General features: G+C 33.8%; 1 pseudogene; it reads left to right on the top strand.

Moving 5' to 3' along the window:
• Positions 1-5,194, top strand: part of LOC124518646 (mitochondrial intermediate peptidase-like) — a 90,834-nt pseudogene extending 85,640 nt beyond the window's left edge.
• The last annotated feature ends 9,876 nt before the right edge of the window (positions 5,195-15,070 follow it).

A 15,070-nucleotide genomic window follows, 5' to 3' on the forward strand; every position in this document is an offset into this window, starting at 1 on the left:
AGTGTCCCCAAAAAGTTAAAAATAGAACTACCCTATAACCCAGCAATTGCCCTACTAGGTATTTACCCAAAGAATACAAAAATACTAACTTGAAGGGACACATACACCCTGATGTTTATAGCAGCATTATCTACAATAGCCAAATTATGGAAACTCCTCAAGTGTCCATCGACTGATGAATAGATAAAGAAGTGGTATATATACACAATGGAATATAGACCATCAAAAAGAATGCGATCTTGCCATTTGCCATGATGTGGATGGAGCTAGAGAATATAATGCTAGGTGAAACAAATCAGTCAGAGAAAGACAAACATTGTTAATATTTCACTCATATGTGGAATTTAAGAAACAAAATAAACAAGCAAAGTGGGGGGGAAAAGAGGTGAACCAAGAAACAGACTCTTAACTGTAGAGAACAAACTGAGGTGACCAGAAGGGAAGTGGGTGGGGTGATGGGTGATATAGGTGATGGGGATTACGGAGTGCACTTGTGATGATCACCAGGTGTTGTATGAAGTGTTGAATCACTATCTTATACACCCGAAACTAATATTATACTCTGTGTTAACTAACTGGAATTTAAATAAAAACAAAAATAAATAAAAGTTTTGAGCTCACATAGATACTTAATTTCTTCGTGTGTGAGTGTGTGTGTGTGTGTGTGTGTGTGTGTGTATCTTATTGATGTGATTAGTAAATGTTTAAAATTTGTTTTCTCACTTTGGTAATTTACATTGAAAAATCCTGGAATACTAAATCTAGATTTGGTTTGTGAAATAAGCCAAATTAGTTATAATATTTGTCTTTTTTCATATGTTTCTGTACTATGTTTACTGATGTTTTGTTAAGGACTTTTGCTTTAGTGTTTTGGAATAAGATTAGCCTATTACCTTTACCTTCTTGTTATCTGTTTGTCATGTTTTATTATCTCAGCCTCATTAAATCAAATAGGAAATTGAGTTTACACGAAGAATTGGATTGTCAATATAGAATTATGTGAATTCTAGATCTTATCCAACACCCAACTTTATTACTAAAAATATTTTGGCAAACACCAAGCGTGTATTAAATATTCTTCTCCTGAAGTTGTCCAAATCATTTAACATAGCTTCACCAAGTGTTCCTTTTCTTTTACACCATGATGTGTTTTAATTATGAAATAACAATCATGTTTTGAAATGCATGAGGAAACATGACTCATGAAAGGAAACCGTTTTGGATGTATAATAATTAATTGTATAACTATCCCTCATTTTTCATCTGGTCATGCCAAATAAATACAAAATATGTGTAGGGAATATCCAGGATATTTACAGCACTCTTAAAAGTGAGCAATAAAAAAAAAACTACAAATAGACAAAAGATATGAATAGACACTTCACAAAATAAATAATGCAGGTTCCAAATACACTTATGAAAAAATGCTCAACTATGCTCAATGTTTATCATTGGGGAAATACAAATAAGGACCCACATTAGATTCTGTTACGCACTTATTGGACTGGATGGGGGGTTAGTTATAATATCAAATAATTGCAAGGATAAGGCACAGCACACAATAGTTTATTCACATCATTTATTGTTGGTGAGAATGTAAAAGGGCATAGCCATTTTGGAAGGCACTTTGGCAGTTTTTTAAATAATATTAAACATAGACTTTCAACTAAATCAATAAAGAAACTTCTAGTTATTAACCAAGTGAACATGCTCCTATGAAAATCTGTGTATGAATGTTTATAGCAGCTTTATTCATTATCAAGATCAAGAAACAACCCAGATATCCTTCAGTGGGTGGGCAGATAAACTCTGGACCATCCACACGTTGGAATTCTACTCAGAAATTTTTAAACGGAGCAAGATGTTTCCTCACATGTGAACATGTATGAAACTTAAACACATATTAAGAAGTGAAGCCCAGACCCAGAAATCTATATTATATGTAATTCCATTTATAAAGCAGTCTGTAAAAGATGAAATGTGGAGATGGAAAACAGATGGCCAGAATGTGAGAGATATGGTAGGGGCTTAGTATTAACATGCCACACGGAGGAATTATTAGTGATGACATTGTTCTGTAAGATACGAAGCTTGTGGATACATCCCTATGCATTTGTCAACCCCATAGAACTCGACATTACAAAGGATAAATTTAACTGTATACAAAATGACAATAACAAAAACAACAATAAAAATAAGATGTCAGAGGATCCCAGGGTGTAATCCAGACTGGCACATGAATCCAACTGTATTATAAATGTGTGACATAAGATCACTGAAAGAGTGGAAAAAGAACAAGTAACAGAAGTAACTTCAGGAAATTTGTATCTTTGACTAGAAACAATAATGCTGAAGATAAAGATAACTGTACTTCCACATTATACCCTAGTTGGTAAATTTGTTTCCAACTTATTTGCTATAAGTGAGCAACAGTGAAAACTAATTTACAAAATAGAGATTGTGTGTCTACATTGGATAGCATATGTATTTTCTATCTTTCCCCGAGAGTGCCTATGGGCCGTGACATGTGCCACCAACACACACAGAGTCCAGATCTTCATTTCTAAATACTATTCTTGGGATGCCTGGGTGGCTTAGTCAGTTGAAACGTCTGACTATTGGTTTTGGCTCAGGTCATGATCTCGCGGTTCCTGGGACTGAGATCCGTGTCAGGCTCTGTGCTGACAGCACGGAGCCTGCTTGGGAGTCTCTGTCTCCCTCTCTTTCTACCCCTGCCCTGCTCTCTTTTCTCGAAATAAATAAATACACTTAAAAAATAAAGTAAAATACAAAAGAAGCTCATTTATTCTTTTTTCGGCTCACCTAACTTTTAAATTGAATCAGTATTGAGTCTGTTTGGTAATTTTTTTTTCCTACAAATTTGTTCATTTCACCTCATTGCTGAGATTTACCTGGCAAAAATTAGGTCCTATTGTTAATTCTTTAATTTCAGGTATATCTATAATTATTCAGCAACATTTTATGCCTAAGAGTATTTGTTAGTTCATGTCCCATACATACTGCATTATATTTTTATCTGGGGAATCAATGCTTCAAACCTCAATTTGCAATCCTTGCATTTGAAAAGCACACCTCTCAGGTCACCTCATCAGCATCTCACACAGAAAAGCCTTTAATAAATTATGTTTGATGATTGTGTCACTAAGGACAATGGCTTTTTCTGCTTTATGTGACTCTGGCTATTGATTGAGTATGTACTTCTGAATATAAATTTCTGTGTCTAGTCAGCACAATTTCATAAATATCGATCATCAACTCAGAGGTGAATATACAAAGCCCTTTGACATATTTCATAATTTCCCATACACATATTTCATAAGTGTAGTCAAATTATTCACACAACATCATTTTTAGTATTATTATATTTGAGCAATTCAGCATTTGCAAACATGTGAATTAAATGAAATAAATCAAAATAATTGATTTTATATGTATGTTGATATTTTTAAAATCACTGGTCCTAAGCACTATTTTATTTTTGGTCCAAATTAAAGTATGCTGAGCGTTTTTAATTTTCTTAAGACATTTGAAGTCTTGGAGTTTATCTGGAAAATTCTTCTGTCTTGATCATTTCTGGAGATTATAGTGTTACTCTACTCTGCATAGATTAAAATGTATTGTAGACATTGTATCCAATTCTACAATTGGATAATATATATACATATATACATACAAATATAATAAGTAGATGCAATAGTTTATATATTTTCTATCTCTCTCGTGAGAGCACCTAAAGGCTTTGACATCTAGCAGCAACAAACATACCCAGAGTCCAGATCTTGATTTCTAAATGCTATTCTTGGAAAAACTAGGATTAATTGCAGAAATGGCTACTCCTAGGTCTGAGGGCAAGAAAATACAAGACAAGTGGTTTCAGGCATCCAGTGGGTGTCTTTGGAACATGGGATATGTCCAGCAGATAGGGGAGGGATAGTGTAATTATGTCTTTGTTATGAAAAATGATGGTATGGTTTAGAATAAAATGTATACAAATTGCATTCAAAAAGATTCTCCTATCTCTCTTTTATCCTTCATCCTATATGTAAGCATTTTGCATAGTTTTTGGTTTCTCTTCATTTTTCCTTTAAGACAACATAAATGTATAAACACATATTTATGTACAGCTTATTTTTCACACTAGAAAAATATAGGCAGTCTTCTGAATATTATTTTGCTTTGTTTGATGATATATGGTGGAAACAATGTGTTGCAGTATTCCTTTTGGTAGCTGCATAACAATGTATTACATGGATGTGTCATGTCTATTCAACCACTTCCCTATGGGCAACATGGGTTATTTCAAGACTTTTGCTGTTACCAGCAGTGTTTAAGAGAATATATTTGTTCATTAATCATTTTATATTTGTGCCAGAGTAATGCTGGAATGGATTGCCAGAAGTGGGATTTCTTGATCAAAGGATAAATTCTTAAATAATTCTCTAGAAAATGCCAAACTCCCTTCCAAGGAAGTTGTTGCATTTTGCATTGGTTGTTACATAACCATAAGAATACTGTTTATCCACAGCTTCAATCACTGTATGTATTTTCAAATTTTCAAATGTTTACCAATATGTTAAATGAAGAATTGTAACCAATGATAGCAATTAATTGCATTAATTGCAATTTGCATTTGCCTTACTATGAATAAGGTGAACATATGTTCATATGTTTAAGCATCATTTGTGTTTCTTTTTCCTGTTTGTTTATATCTTTCTCTGTATTCCTATTGGTTTGTTGCTTCTCAACTTTTAGAAAATATATCAGTCAAGGCACAGTCATGTTGTCTTATAATCTAGTAGTATGTTATTTATTTATTTATTTATTTATTTATTTATTTATTTATTTATTTTTTGCTCCAGTTTTTCCAGCCTTGGTCTTTGGAAGCCTTTTTAGGTTGGTTTCTGTGTCTTTTTGATATATCACATCATGTTGTTTTATGGACACTTTCCTGTTTTTTTTTTATTGGCACAGATGTTCCAAGCTTATCCTATGTAATGCCTGTCCCAACCATAGAGTCAAGAAATCCTTTCTTAAGGATCATTAATTTTTTTTTTTTTTAAATTGCAGGATGGTGATAGAAACCAAGATCTGGGAGCTGGGTGTGCTCACTGCTAGTGTGATACTGTGGCTACTCAAGATCCTTTTAGAGGATGTGGTGCGACTTCATCGCTGATGGGAATGCAAAATGATAAACCAACTTGGAAGACAGTTTGGCAGTTTCTTACACAACCACACATACTGTTACCAGACGATCCAATACTTACTTCGTATTTACACAAAGGAGATGAAAGTTTGTATCCATGATAAAGTCTGCACATGGATGTTTATAGCAGCTTTAATTATAATTGCCAAAACTCGGAAGAAATGTAGATGCCCTTCAGCAGATGAATGGGCAAGTAAACTCTGATTTATCCAATGAAATATTAGTCAGCACTAAAAACAAATGAGCTATCAAGTCATGAAAAGACATGGAGAAACCCTAAATGAACATTAATAAATGGAATAATCCAATCTGAAAAGGCTACATACTGTGTGATTCCAACTAAATGGTATTCTGGAAAAGGCAAAACCATAGAGACAATAGAAAGCTCAATGGCTACCAGGAATGAGGGAGGAAGGAGGAATGAATAGATGGAGAATATAAGATTTTTAGGGCAGTAAAACTATTCTGCATGATGCCATTATGATGGATACATGTCATTATACCTTTATCCAAATCCATAAAATGTAGATGGCAAAGAGTAAATTGTAACTTAAATTATGGACTTCGGGTGATTCTGATGTGTCAGTGCAGATTTATTGATTATAACAAATGTGTCACTGTATTAAAGAATGTTACTAATGGGAGCGGCTCTACATGTGTGGTGACAAGGGGTAAACATGGGAAATCTCTGTCTTACCTGCTCAATTTTGCTATGAACCTTAAACTTCTCTAAAAAATAATGTTTAATAAAAGATAAACCAACAGAGGTAATCAGGTAACAAGACCTTTAATGTGAGTTTTGATAATAATCTGGCTAGGAGGAGTTTGGCTGAGTTTAGTGCAGCTATGGGTGCCACAGACTTCAATATCTGCCAGTGTCCTTGCTTTAGTTTTTCTCTTCTTGACTTTGTGGATTCCACTTTTATTGCTCCAGAGAGAGAGTTTGTACCTTGTATATCATTCAACTTTAATTTGCTATTTCTATATGGGAGGGTTGTTGAGCACCAGCAGCATGGTGGGGAATGGAGTGTCCTATCAGCTTTTGATTAAATCAGGCTTTAGTGGGACTGTGTTTCTGGGGTGTGGCTTTTACAAGTGTTTTTGTCCCCTTTGGGGTATAGGTTTTTCCTGGTCTCCATTCCCTTCATTAATATAGCACACTCTAGATATTCCCAATCATAACACCTGTAACACTTTGAGTGATTTTCATATTGGACTCACCTTCTAAGGCTGTCAGCCACTTCAAGTCTGAGCTATGTCTAATTCCTAGCTATGACCCCTTGACTTTTACAAGATCAGTCAGTAACATGTGCTCACTAAATATTTTTAAATTGGGGAGTAAAAGAATATATATTTCAAATGTATACCATCATTTAGACTTTTAAATTATTCATTCACACTTATCTGAGATTAACTGAATTAATGCATTCTCATTTTACTTGATTTACATTCTGACTTTAATAAGCATGCTGTGAAAACATCATTAATGAGAAAAAAATATTTTTGACCACAGAAGGGAGGGACGATATGACATTTCTTTAAGAAACTTTTCACTCACCAGTGGGAAATGAAAGGGCTCTTTTGAACGGTTATAGGAAAACAACAAAAGGGAGAAGAATATCCTTGTCCACATTAATGATTTGTCATTGTTAGAAGACAACAGTTATTGAACAGTTTCTAAAAATAACATTCACTGCAGTCTATAATACATTATACCAAAAATCTAATAACAGTGGGTTTTACTTTTTTTAGGTATTGTGAGAACAGAAATCATAGTATATGGAAAGAAAACTACTCTTTTTATTCTTACCCTTGAAATAAGGTGATTGTAAAATTTTCACTGTGACTATTTTATGAACAAGGCATTTTTCTCAGCTATCATACTAGGCAGCCTTTTTGATGTAGCAAAACGGTGTAACATAGTAGGTAAAGTCAGTTTCCTGGATGGATTTGATTGCATCCAAGGCTTGAAATGCCTCCAGAACAACTTCATGCATCTTTAAAAGGGGATAAAGAAAAAGAATTAAACCAAATCAAACCAAACAAAAACAACGACAAAAAAAAAACACAAACAAACCAAAACAAACAAACAAAACAAGAACAAGACAGAAATGAATTTGTGACTTTAACCATTCTGCAGGGGTAATTAAAGACAAATATTCCTCCACCCTTGATAGATCCGAAAGGCAAACCTTTCAGATGAAAGAAAAGAATACTTAATCTCCTTCCCTAAAATATTAACTCAATTCTCCTTTAAATAAATTTCTGTCAGTTACAGCTGTGGTATAAAGCATTCTGTAAGGAAAGCCTAATTATAGGAAGAATGGATCATGCCTTAGATTTGTGGCAGTGAATTAAATAATAACCTGACTTTGGTTTTGGTTTCGGGAAAAATGCCAGGTTAAGATCAGGTGATCAATAGCCACTCTCCATTCTCCCTGCCCCTCCTTCCGTGCTGTCTCTTATTTTCCTTGTCTTGGAAAGACAGGATGCTTTATATGCAGATTACATATATTCCATGTAATATTTGTTTATTACCTTCAGAAACACACTTCTTCTTCGGCAGAAATCTGAAAAATTAAGACTGAATATTTAAAACCACCGTTTTTTAGCTCACTGCAGTCTTTCAGGGGAAAAAAAGAAGGGCTGTGAGGAAGAGCTGTATAGAGCTATCATTAATTTTACCTGACCACTAATTAATTAACTTTGCCAGTTTTGGAAAAATAGTGTCTCTCAATGATACTGAGTAGCATTGTTAATAAAGGCAGAACATAAAACGGAAGAATATGATAGTTTCTTTTCCCCAATATGAGATAGAAACATCCATGAAGAGGTGAGGAAAGGTCTGAGAATATATAGGAGAGGTAAATTTATTTATTATTATTATTTTAATGTTAACTTATTTTTGAGAGAGGGAGCCAGCACACGAGCGGGGGAGGGGCAAAGAGAGGAGGAGAGAGAATCGGAAGCAGGCTCCAGGCTCTGAGCTGTGAGCACAGGGTCCCACGCTGGGCTTGAACTCATGAACCATGAGATCATGACCTGAGCCAAAATTGGACGCTTAACCGACTGAGCTACCCAGGTGCCCCGAGAGGTAAATTTAAAGTCAGCTTGCCAAATCGCCCATCTAGAGACTCCTGGTTGGTGGCGAATGAAGTGAGGGGAGGGAAAGTTGTTATCCCTTAAATAAGACCCTCTCATTGGCATTGGCCAAGCCAAACAGTATCATTTACATGGTTCTGGGTGATTATCAAGTGTACGTGTATAAAGCTAAGTTGTTTCTGGAAACTGTATATTTTGAAAATATATTGCTATTTTGAGGTTCAAAACTAAAAATAAAGTCAGCCTGCCAATATTTCAAAATAGGAAGTGACAGAAAATATGAACATATTTCAAAAGACTAATCATGTATTTTATGAAGCATATAAAAGTTACTTCCTTCTTGGGAATTAAAATGTGTCAGCAATGTATAGTCGTATATAATCAATGTTAATAAAAAATTCGCATTCTTGTGCTTTGAGCTATGCAGGCAAACTCTCTTTTCTCCAAACTTCTGTAGTCTGAAATCTCATTATGTTTAATTATCACTCGTAACAGGAATAATAATAACAATATATAATTTCCTGAGTGGTTAGTCTGGCCCAGACAGTGTGATGAGGGATTTATAGGCATTATTTATTTTAATTCTCACAACATCACTATAACATACATAGTCTACATTTTTCAGTCTTTAAAAATTAACCTTTAAAATGATTCACCTGCAACAGTTCACACAATTGATAAGTAAATAAAAAATCAAAATTAATCCCAAAGCTTAGTCTTGTATTTATGTGGCATAATTATAATTGAAATTTAGTATGATAAATGTACATTATTACAAGACATTTAATAGCCTTATAAATCTGAAAGGTATCAAAGTATGCATGGCAGGGTTTTAGTATTAAGTGAATTGTTCTATGTCTCATTCATGTTAAGAATTTATTATTTTTCCCTTGCTTAATCACATTTTGTTTGTGCTAGAATTTCTAATTTTCACTACTTATAACTTAACCACGTTCTACATTGTGCTGTTACTAGTTGGGTATAATTTTCTACCTTTGGGTGGTAAAGGTAAAAATCTTAATGCTCATTATTTTATTCTGCATATTGCCAGACAGAGTACCACACAAAGAGCAAATCCTCAATATTTATTTTAGATCCATGAATAGAGTGAGCTTTTGGAATATTTTAGAATAGCAGTTCCTGGTTACAGTAATTCCAGTCATAACACCCTTTCACAAGAACAAGTGAACATTCTATTTGCTGCATTCCATTTGAGAATGTTTATAAGTACAAAACTGGTGGGGAATCTCTGAAAAGATCACGAGTTGTAAGTGAAAGGGGAAAATACTATCTTGTATGTCAAGGTATTCACAAAATAAGAGGTTGTAAACCATGACATCAGATACATGAAATGTAGGGGGGAGGAGTAAAAATTTAGTGCATTGAGAATGGGTTCAAACTTAAGTTACCATCATCCTAATGTAGACTGCTGTGTGCATAGGATGTTATATATTAACCTAATGGTAACCACAGATAAAAAAAACCAGGAATAGATATGCAAAAAATAAAGAGGAAGGAATCGAAGCATACCACTAAGGAAAGCCATCAAACTACAAGGGAATAAAACAAAAGAAAGAAGGAACAGAATAGAACAAGAACAACTGTAAAACGAGTAACAAAATAGCAAAGCATATATACCTGTCAATAATTGCTTTGAATGTAAATGGACTAAATGCTCCAATCAAAAGACATAGAGTGGATTAAAAAAACAAGACCCATCTATATATTGCCTTCAAGAGACTCATTGCAGACCTAAAGTCACATTCAGATCAAAAGTGAACAGATGGGGCAAAAAAAACACAAAAAAACAAAAAAACAAGAATATTTATCATGCAAATGGAAGTGAAAATAAACCTGGGGTAGCAATGCTAATACCAGACAAAATAGACTTTAAAACAAAGGCTACAACTGAGAGACAAAGAGGGACAAAGAGACAAAGAAGAGACACTACCTAATGATAAATGGAACAATCCAACAAGAAGATACAACAATTGTAAATATTTATGCACTCAGCAAAGGAGCACCTAAATACATAAAGCAACTATTAACACACATAAAGGAAGGAATTAACAGTAAAACCATAATAATAGGGGACTTTATCACCTCACTTACAACAAGGAATAGATCATCCACACAAAAAATTAACAAGGAAACAGACACTGATCCAGGTGGAGCTAATAGACATATTCAGAATATTCCATCCAAAACCAACATAATACACATTCTTTTCAAGTGCACTTGGAACATTCTTCAGAATAGACCACTGTTAAGACACAAAACAAGTCTCAACAAATTCAAAAAGATTGGAATCATATTATGCATCTTTTCTGACCTCAATGGTATGAAACTAGAAATCAATCACAAGAAAAAATCTGGAAAGAACACACATACGTAGAGGTTAAATAAGATGCTATTAAACAATGAATGAATCAACCAGGGAACCAAAGAGGAAATCAAAAAATGCACGGAGACAAATGAAAATGAAAACACAATGGTTCAAAATCTGTGGGATGTATTAAAAGCTGTCCTAAGAAGGAAGGTTATAGCAATATAGGCTTATATCAAGAAGCAAGAAAAATCTCAAGTAAACAACCTAAATTTACACCTAAAACAGCTAGAAAAACTAAAACAAACAAAACCCAAAGCAACTAGAAGGAAGGAAATGATAAAGATTAGAGCAGAAAATGAAATCGAGAATAAAAAAAAAAAAAACAAAAAACAGATCAATAAAAGCAGGAGCTCTTTCTTTGAAAAGATCAACAAAACTGACAAACCTTTAGCCAGACACATCAGAAAGAAAGAAAAAGAAGAGTATTCAAATTAATAAAATCAGAAATAAAAGAGGAGAAATTACAACTGACACCTCAGAAATACAAAGGATTGAAGCACCTGGGTGGCTCAGTTAAGCACCCGACTTTGGCTCAGGTCATCATCTCACGGGTCTGTAGTTTTGAGCCCTGTGTCGGGCTCTGTGCTGACAGCTCAGAGCCTGGAGCCTGCTTCAGATTCTGTGTCTTCCTTTCTCTGCCCCTCCCCTTCTTGTGCTCTCTCTCTCTCTCTTTCTCTCTCTCAAAAATAAATAAACATTAAAAAAAATTTAATAAAAACAGAAGAAATTTAAACAATGATTAAACCTTCCAAAATAAAAAGCACCAAGTTCATCAGCGAATACTACAATACATTAAAAATAAATTATACTAATTCTCTCTCCCTACCCCTTCCCCGCTGTGCTCTTTCTCTCTCTCAAAAATAAATGAAAAGAAACTTTAAAAAATCTTTTAAAAAAGGAAAGAAGTACAAAGGATTATAAGAGAATATTATGAAAAATTATATGCCAACAAACCAGAAGAAATGGATAAATTCCTAGAAACACATACATCCCAAAACCGAATCAGGAAGAAAAAGATTTAAATAGACAGATTACCAACAAGGAAATTGAATCAGTGATCAAAAAACCCGCAAGAAAACAAAAGTCCAGGACCAGACAGCTGACAAGTGACTTCTACCAAACATTTTATTAAAAAAAAATCTTTTATGTTTATTTTTGACAAAGGGAGAGAGAGACAGAGCATGATCAGGGAAGGGGCAGAGAGAGAGGGAGACACAGAATCTGAAACAGGCTCCAGGCTCTGAGCTGTCAGCACAGAGCCCGATGCGGGGCTTGAACTCACAGACTACGAGATCATAACCTGAGCCGAAGTCGGATGCTCAACCGACTGAGCCACCCAGGAGCCCCCCAAACATTTTAAAGAAGAGTTAATACTTACTCTTCTCAAACTATTACAAAAACTAGAAGAGGAAGGGAAACTTACAAATTCATTCTATGAGGCCAGCATTACCCTGATACCAAAACCAGATAAAGACACCACAAAAAAAGAAAATATCTCTGATGAACCTAAAGACAAAAATCCTCAACAAAATGTTAGCAAACAAAATCAAACAACACATTTAAAAAATCATTCATATTGGTCAGGTGGGATATATTGCAAGGAGGCAAGGGTTGTGCAATAGTCACAAATCAATACGATACATCACGATAAGAGGAAGAATAAAAACCATATGATGACTTCCACAGATGCAAAGAAAATATATAACAGAGAACATCCATTCATGATAACCCCCCCCCAACAAAGTAGGTTTAGAGGGAATATACCTCCACATAATAAAGAATATGAAAATATATGAAAAACCCACAGCTAACATCATAATGGTAAAAAACAAGAGTTTTTCCTCTAAGATCAGGAACAGAACAAGGATATCTGTTTCACCACTTTTAATGAATGTAATACTGGAAGTCCTAGCCTCAGTAATCATACAGTAAAAAGAAACAAAAGGCAACAAAAATGGTAAGGAAGAAGTAAAACGTGAATGCTTCTGAAATTATAAAGGACTTGATGTCTTCTTGTGAGTACATTTATAATAATAAAAAACAATAAGAAAGCACGATCTGCTTAAAATATTGGATGATGTTTAATTGAATTTAAAGATATGACTGAGCCACCCAGATGCCTATAACATTATAATCATTATAATTATGGTCAACATTTGTAGCCACTTATGTGCATTTCTCTATCTAAGAACATTTAGATTTAATAATAAATAAAGTAAAAATTATGCTTGTATTGATTGATTGTGGCATACTGTAAAATAATTAACATGCAAATATATATTAAAATGCAGTGACTCTGAAGAAGGAATAAAATTTTTGAGAAGGAGCTTACAGAGACCACTAGAAGCATATTTCTTCTTATTTCCACAATTACAATGTGTGGGGATATTTTAAAATGTCCAAATATTCTCTTTTATTTAAACTTAATGTTGAAATGGAGATTATGGCAATTAATATTCAGTTATAAATTTCTCATTCCTTATTGGATAACTTAAATGTTTAAACACTTTTCATACTTTAATGATGCTTGGTTTTCTAAAAAAGGCATTGTTGAGACGTTGTTATAATTTTCAATGCACATTTGTGTCAATAAGTGTATATATCCCATTTTACATATTATACTTCCTGTTTCTCATTTAATAAAATATTTCAGAGATGAGATCTGGTACTATTGCTGCATACACGTCTTTCACCAGAGGACCAAAGGGGAGGACAAAAATAGGAGATGAGTTAATTAATCTAATTTTAATTGCTACAGCCGTTTCAAATAATCTTTCTTCTATGAATTGTATTCCACAATATTAAACAATGTTTCATATAACCTGGATAAATGGCTATTGACACTCTGTGCAAATCCTAGGGAGGGTGTCTAAATAGTCTTCATTTTTGTGTTATTTATTTATTTATTTATTTATTTATTTATTTCTAGTTTTTATTTAAATTCCAGTTAGGTAACATACAGTGTAACATCTAGAAACAAGTAAGGTGTTGGGAGACAAATTGACAAATGTCCAGAATTTTAAAATTAAGATTCTTTAAAACTGAAAATTGGGATAGCAATTCCTAAGAACTACAATGTATAATTAGAAGTTTTGCATCTGGCTAAATGAAGGTCACTAGGATTTAGAATGTGTAACTTAAGAAGAAATACTCCAGAGTATATTCAGTTTTCAGACATTGGATTTGGAAATCATGGATTCATTTTAATATAATGAATGCCAAATGTTTCTAAGCATTTGTGAGATGCCTCATTAGAAAATATTCCACGATGTGGTCTCTCTTACAATACATTTAACTAATTTAATAGAAGGTTCCCATAAATAGGCTGTATTCCTATGAAATTCTTTAGAATATTAATGAATAGATGAATATCAGAATGAGGGTATCTGATGAAGAACTTTGTCTTTGACCTCATTCTGTTAAATGGCTTTTAATAAATAATTGGTTAGACAACAAGGGTAGGAAACATAGCAGGAAGAGGAGTATTTCCCAGGGAAGAGAAAGGAAAAATAAAAACGAAATCACATCGGACCATCCCCTCGATTCACATGGGCGAATATCCCTTAACTTTTCAAATTTTAGCGTGTTTTGAATATATTATTTTGTGGTTTTTCTCCTTACTTCTGCTAACAGAATATCATGTCAGTTAAATATTATTCAAAAGAAGTATTTGTACTATAAGAGTCCCTGTTTGCTTTAAAGTATATTATAATGTGTGTCATTCCTGAAGACATTTTTCCCTCTAAATTTTATATGCACTGCTATCCTTATTTTGAAATACAGAAATACTCACAGGAATAGAAAAATGGAAACACTGTTGGGTTAGCAATCATCTGCTGATAATAGATAACACTCCATATTATAGCTCAGAACCAACATTCACTCAACATTGGTGTAGCCAAAGACTTAGCAATTGCGTATTACACTTCTAGATTTATGTCTCGTAGGAAGTCTTACAAAGTGCACTAAGATATATAGAAGTGCTCTGGATAGCTGCAGAAAAACTTGAGGACTGTTCTCATAACTGAAACTCTAACAAAATTGACAACATGCTATTGCATGTTCACATGATTTAATATTATACCGCAAGGAAAATGTCGTAACTGAAATTACATTTAATCAATATAAGAATATTAGAAATGTAACAATGCATGCGAGTAAAGTACCAGAATATTTCACATAGTTAGATGGTTTTGTATAAAGTTAAGATAAAGCGAAAATAAACAATCTTTTTGGTGCATACATATGGTGGTAGACACTTTGGTGCACGAACCAAAGATCTCCCTACTCCAGATTCTGGGAACTTTGCCTGGTACAGGCTCACAGTTTAGTCTCTGCCCAGGATTTGCCCTCAG

This window comes from Lynx rufus, unplaced genomic scaffold (genome assembly GCF_022079265.1).
Source record: "Lynx rufus isolate CCGP_SWC_20201006 ecotype Redwood Valley unplaced genomic scaffold, mLynRuf1.p SCAF_25, whole genome shotgun sequence".
Taxonomy (NCBI): domain Eukaryota; kingdom Metazoa; phylum Chordata; class Mammalia; order Carnivora; family Felidae; genus Lynx; species Lynx rufus.